The sequence below is a fragment of the Aedes aegypti genome, chromosome 2 (assembly GCF_002204515.2).
Source record: "Aedes aegypti strain LVP_AGWG chromosome 2, AaegL5.0 Primary Assembly, whole genome shotgun sequence".
Classification (NCBI taxonomy): Eukaryota; Metazoa; Arthropoda; class Insecta; order Diptera; family Culicidae; genus Aedes; species Aedes aegypti.
This window is the reverse complement of record NC_035108.1, coordinates 39,407,370-39,412,894: the sequence shown is the minus strand read 5'-3', so window position 1 is coordinate 39,412,894 and position 5,525 is coordinate 39,407,370. Positions and strand designations below refer to the sequence as shown.

Here is a 5,525-nt window from a genome sequence, read left to right as displayed (position 1 = left end):
TGTTGTGGACTTTGCAGAAAAAAAAACCCGCTGTGGAAATAGCTGATGAAATCTCTGGAGGAATTTGTATAGAAAGACTTAGACAAACGTTTGCGGTAGTTTTTGGATAACCCATCAGGCGAATTTGTTGTTGAATTTTTACATACATTCTTAAATCATGAACAAATTCCTATAAATGTCGATGGCAGTTTCATCTGTTTAATCTCTGGCACAATTTCTGGAGAAAAAAAACTTTTTTCATTGTATTTTCAATCATTGAAAACATTCTAAGAATGAATTGAATGTGTGAAAATCCTTATTAAACATATGCGAAAATCTTGGTCAGAATTGAGTAGGAATTCTTTCCAGGATTCTACAAGAATTATGTCAAGGATTCCTTAGAATCTCACCCAATGTTCATATCAAAATCCTACATTGAAATGTTTGAGAATGCTGTGTGTGTTTGAAAAGAAATCTGCTTATAATTTTAAGATAAATTCACCTAAATCATACCAAGGGTAAAATTGTAACCTTGCTCAGGATATTTTAAAATTACACATTGAATTCGATGAAAACCGTAGCTAGAAGTCTATGGAATCCTATTGAAGATTATGTGACAATCCTGGGCAGATGAGAATTTCAAAATCATATCTCGAAACGAACAAATTTTTATCATATACCTCAATCTGATATTGAAAAGTTGCTCAACAATTTGGTAAAACTCAGAGGAAAGCACAATTCCTTCGCGGGCAGCACAAAATTAGAACCGCATCCAGCCCGCGGCCCTTACTTTGGGAAGCCCTGCCGTGAGAATCCTTACCAAAATTCTTCCGCGTTGAATTTTGCTAAGTGATGATGATGATGATGTAACCGTAGCATCGCGCTGCTTTGTACGGTTGATGTTGTAAGTACCTGAAACGAAAATAAGAGAAATTAAATTAATTGATGTTTAAATATGTAGGAAGAGGAGATAACGGAAGTAGCAAAAGGATCCGGAAGGAAGTTATATCGTAAGGCAGGAGGAAAACTATTTGAGTGAGGCGTAAAATGTAGATTTAGTCATAGCTGAAAACTAATGTAAATAAACTTTATTACAGTTTTTGAGCTGCTCCGAAAAGCTGCTACAAAATAAATAAAGTACCCGAACAATAGTGTTATTAAAGTATCTTACCTCAAAATTATAGAAATAAAGAAATTAAAAATTATACTCAGCTTAATCCAAATAAACTCAAAAACAGCGTCCGGGGAAGTATTTCAAGCTTGTAGCTTCGTGATTCCAACGTTTTGTCACCGAAAAAAGCTGTCCTTTCGAAATTTGTCATTTCGGTCTTGACGTCCCATGTTCTACCAGGTCAGCTTCGCCAACCTTCGCTCTAGCCGTCTTCATCTGCCTGAGCAAATCGTTGAACGCCAGCAGATGCGGTCTCATCGGTTCTCCTCCCGTCGGATTCAGTTCGATGAGCTGAGCTGCTTCTGAATCAGGTGTCGCATTACGATCGTATTAGTTGCAAACATCGCTTTGGGGGCTGTTCACATATCCTTTGACGGCGACTTCTTCCGTATGGCTTCCGAACATTCGTTGGCCACAAAACATACGTTGGATGCTTTTGCTTTGCACCATTGACAATGCATTGCCATCCGAAAGCTTTAGTGTTTGAAATACGTTCCTCCAGTGAACTGCGCCATTCGTGGTACGCAAAATCCTTTATTATAATGGGCTTCAAGTTCGAAGTACGTTCATATTCTTGAAGGTTTGGAATACTTATTTGCCAGCCGAATGTAAATAGTACGCAAAAACGAGAAAAATCATGACAGCTGGTTCGAAACACGTCCACTCGCGCACGCGTTGAATTTTGCTAAGTCTTTAAAAACTAAAAAATAAAAACTGAAACTAAGAAAACTAGTCCTAAGAAGGGTTGTAGGACATTTCCCAGAAAGTCAAACCCCAGAACGACATTCCCCAGAATAGGACATTCCCCAGAATGGGTTTTATACGTTTGTAAAGAGTGGAAAAAATTGGTAGTTTAGTTTTTTTGTCGTTAAGAAATGTACCTACTGATTTGATTCGAATTCTCAGAAACTTCGAATTCCGGACACAGACGTCAATTCACCCAAAACATTATTTTGTCAAATTCATTATTATAGATCTCAAGCGAATAAAATCGGAATTGAGTTGAAAAATCTTTTGAACGGCGAGTGTTTGCTTCCTTTTTCTTAGGCAAACCATCTAAGCTGCCGTCCATAAATCACTTGGTCTTCTATGGAAGGGGGGGGGGGGTGGCATACAAATTTCAAAAAGTTTGTAAGGTCAAAAAATCACGAAGGGGGAAAGAGGTGGTTTTGTGGCTAAGTGGTTAATCGGCAGACCCAACAATAATCTTAGGAGGAAAATGCTGTTCAAAAAATTTCTTAATTGTGTCTTAATTAATTTCATAATTGTGCTACTGTCGTTCCCTGAATTCCACCTCTCCGAATGACCCGTTTCCCCGAATAGTGATGCAGTTCAAACAGGTGCAAGAATAGTCTTTAAGGACTGGATGCTGAACTAGAATGAATGATTAGCAATTAAAAGAAGAAGATAATATAGATTTGAACGTCATCCTCGACTAAATATATCTTGGCAAAAATGCCAATGATGGTGAAACTCGAAAAAACCGCCAATCAAGTGAAGAAGGGTGCATATTAGATGTCCGGTTCGTTACCACCTCAAAACACAAAAGTTATGATAATTATAAGAGCTAAAAACTTTTCGGAAACTAGGCTACTCGGGGAAACGGATTGTTCGGGGTACTGGCATTCTGGGAACTGGCGTTCGGGGAAACGACATTTGGGAAACCGACATTCGAGGAAAAGTAGCTCAACCGTTTAACATAAGCTGTTCCTACATATGCCATACTGTGTTTTATGATCAAACTTGATCCAAGCTATTGTTTTTTTGTTTTCATAGTTATTCTTCCTTCTTTCAAAATTGGCTGTTCTTTCTAATTGTACTTTCGAAGGGAGATTGGTGTAGTGTAATATGTCACAAAGTAAATTAATGGAATTTGTTTTTCGGCTTTCATGGCATATTTTCCCTTCTTTTGAACATATGCTGTTCTTCCTAGGTTTATTGTCTAAATAATTAGGGATGGTACACATATTATGCCACGCTAAGTTTTAACTTTTTCGACGAGAAAATCGTCAAAAAATATAAAAATCATCCAAATGGTTCGAATTACATTTCCGACCATAGGTGTTTAATTTTAAAGAATTTTTGATTTAAAGATTCTCCATTCAATAAATGAAAGACTGCAACAAACCGAGAGTCCTACCGTTAAAATAAAAAAACAATACGAAAATGTTTTACCTATTAAAAATATTGTTTTTCCTCGAATTTTCCAGTTAGATGCATTCACTATTTACTATTTACCATTTTCCTGGATTTGAACACCTCAAAGATCTCTTGTTATTATTTTTCTGGGGAATGTCCCATTCTGGGGAATGGTTTTCTGGGGAATGTCCCATTCTGGGGAATGGATTTCTGGGGAATGTCCAATTCTGGGGAATGGCGTTCTGGGGAATGTCGTTCTGGGGAACGTCATTCTGGGAAATGTCGTACAATCGTCCTAAGAAGGAATTAATTTTATAACATAAAATATTTTTTTTGAAACCATTTTCAGAAAAGATAAAGGTAAAGGATAGTATTCATAACATTGCGGAACACGTTTTTGTCTCAAGCACCAAAATTCCACTATTTGCTAAATTATGGGCTGCTGAATCCATTGCCGTTTCCAAAAATATCATAGCACGTCTAGTTTTTGAATCGAAAATTTGAATATTTCAGCCAAATTGCATGCAAGTTTGCCAGCTTGTATGGCAATTTATTCGCCTGATTTGCCACAGAATTCAACCTTCATGTGTTTAACAGTTATTATCAACAAAATTCATAATAGTTTTGATGTTCTGTAGTTTTTTTGGATGGGTTTGAAAAGCAGTGGCGCGGGAAGTGGGTAGGACAGGTAGGACATGTACTACGCACGAAAACACCTGGGTAGGACAGTCAAAGTATTGTCCTACCCAAGATTCAACAAAACAAAAAACTATACCAGCAGAAAAACGATCAACGTCGTAAGGTTTTTCATTGTATTCTTATGCCTAGTAAAGTATGAAATGGTTTGTACATGACCCCCAAAAGTTCTGGCTAGTGAGAAAAACGATTGAGATTATCCGTAATGAAAATCATGGGAAACTAACTGAAATAATTGCTATAAGAAACATGTTTAACCATTAGAAAAACAAATGGAGCATTTCTGAATTAATCAATAAATGGTTTTCTAAATATATCTACGGCCAACCCTGTATGTGTTCTGGGACAATTTCCTGTGAGCATTCCTGAAAGTAATTCTTGAGAAGTTTCTGGAACATCCATAGATAATTATCACAAGATTATTGTGGAATCTTTAAATGAAGTAATGGGTTAATCGAATATCAGTCGCTTCGTATTATAAATAGAACGAGTTTGATAGTGCTAGCGATTTATGAAAGTGCGTTCTCTCTTGATATAATCTACCAAAGCATTGCTGAATCTCTTTTCGATTTTCAGAGCAATTTCTATAGAACTCCCAAAGCGCACTGTCTTGAAGCTCTTTGTTGATTCAGAATTGCCGTATAAATGTCTGGAAGTAATTCTTAGTTAATTCCTTAAAAAAAATATTTGATCAAATTCCTACTAATATTTTGTGGCATCATTCATAGAAATATTTAGAGCAGATTATGTCGATTTTTCGAAAGAAATTTTTTGCAGAATTGTACAATAAATTCGAGCGAAATATTTGTTGGAGTTTCTGCGCGATGAAGCGTTTTTCAAGCATTTTCAGTTTCTCCTGCAAACTTTTGCGAATAGCCGGGTCTCTTCGGTGCAAAGAAAAATAAACTTCTCAAATTCACCGAATTTTTGCTATTTGTTGTCTTGAAATAAATGATAAAATTAGAACAATCACATTGGTAGTAAAGGCAAGAAGTCTCTTCTTTGAAAGAAAGGTCTTTAGAGTATCTATTTCAACCAAAATGGTATCTAAAGTCTCTCTTTTTCCTTATTCCTGAATCCTGATGCAGAATTGTGCAGGCTCCAAAGAAACTTTCAGAGGCTATAACGGGTTCACTAATTCTATATCCAAATTATCCACTTGTTAGTCTTCAAGAAATCCTGCAAGAAGTTGTTCACCTATTTATGTAGATTTCTTCAAGAATTCATTCATGTTTCCTTCCTGAAATCTAATATTCCTTGAGGGGTTCTTCGAGCAAAATTTTTATAGGTATTTTTCCAGCAATTCATCCATGTATTACTCTTATAGTTTTACCAACCATTCCTTAAAAAAGTTTCTCAAAAAATTCCCATGCGATCTGCAAAACTTCATTTGAGTCTTCACACCAGTTTATACTGCAGCAATTTTTACAATAATTCATCCGATTATTCCACAAATTTCTATAGAGTTTCTTTTCAATGTTTTTCTAGAAATTTATTTGTAAAATCCTGCAGAAAACTATCTTGAGATCCGATTGTTTTT

General features: G+C 36.0%; 1 long non-coding RNA gene across 1 annotated transcript; it reads left to right on the top strand.

Annotated features, from left to right (window-relative positions):
* The first annotated feature begins 844 nt into the window (after nucleotides 1-844).
* Nucleotides 845-1,115, top strand: LOC110675446. Its single transcript, XR_002499501.1, has 3 exons — nucleotides 845-883; nucleotides 941-1,014; nucleotides 1,077-1,115. It is a non-coding gene; the product is annotated as an uncharacterized LOC110675446 (long non-coding RNA).
* Nucleotides 1,116-5,525: the final 4,410 nt, after the last annotated feature.